The sequence below is a fragment of the Trachymyrmex septentrionalis genome, unplaced genomic scaffold (genome assembly GCF_001594115.1).
Source record: "Trachymyrmex septentrionalis isolate Tsep2-gDNA-1 unplaced genomic scaffold, Tsep1.0 scaffold8, whole genome shotgun sequence".
Classification (NCBI taxonomy): domain Eukaryota; kingdom Metazoa; phylum Arthropoda; class Insecta; order Hymenoptera; family Formicidae; genus Trachymyrmex; species Trachymyrmex septentrionalis.
In genome coordinates, this window is record NW_017305987.1 from 3,087,073 (window position 1) to 3,087,423 (window position 351).

The window sequence follows — 351 nt, forward strand, 5'->3', positions numbered from 1 at the left end:
AAACAACAAGTAAACAGGCCAGTCAGATAAAGATCGCGAGATAACGCAAGTTATTATCTTAAGTGATAAATCTCAAAATATCAATTAACCTATTATTTTCAGTTTTTTGTGTGTCGGAGCCCTCAAAATGAAATCGTCAGCATGAAATAGCGCTTTGAGGTAGCCAGGCAGCGTTTTTCGGGAGCGTACCTATGCGACTTATTGATCGTCGCCCGGTTACCCCCCTCGCGACGCGAGTGACGACATTCAACATTGACGCCGCTCGCACGGCACGCGCGGCTCTTCGTCCGATTTTCTTCTTTTTTTTCGCCCCTCCCGGAGCACGGGATACGCACGGATCGCGCGGCGAAT

The 351-nt window shown here is 48.7% G+C and overlaps 1 protein-coding gene across 2 annotated transcripts in view; it reads left to right on the forward strand.

The window, feature by feature from the left end:
* The window catches only part of LOC108754534 (transmembrane protein 214-A), an 11,772-nt gene that overhangs the window by 7,570 nt on the left and 3,851 nt on the right, over positions 1 to 351 (forward strand). The window lies entirely within an intron of this gene.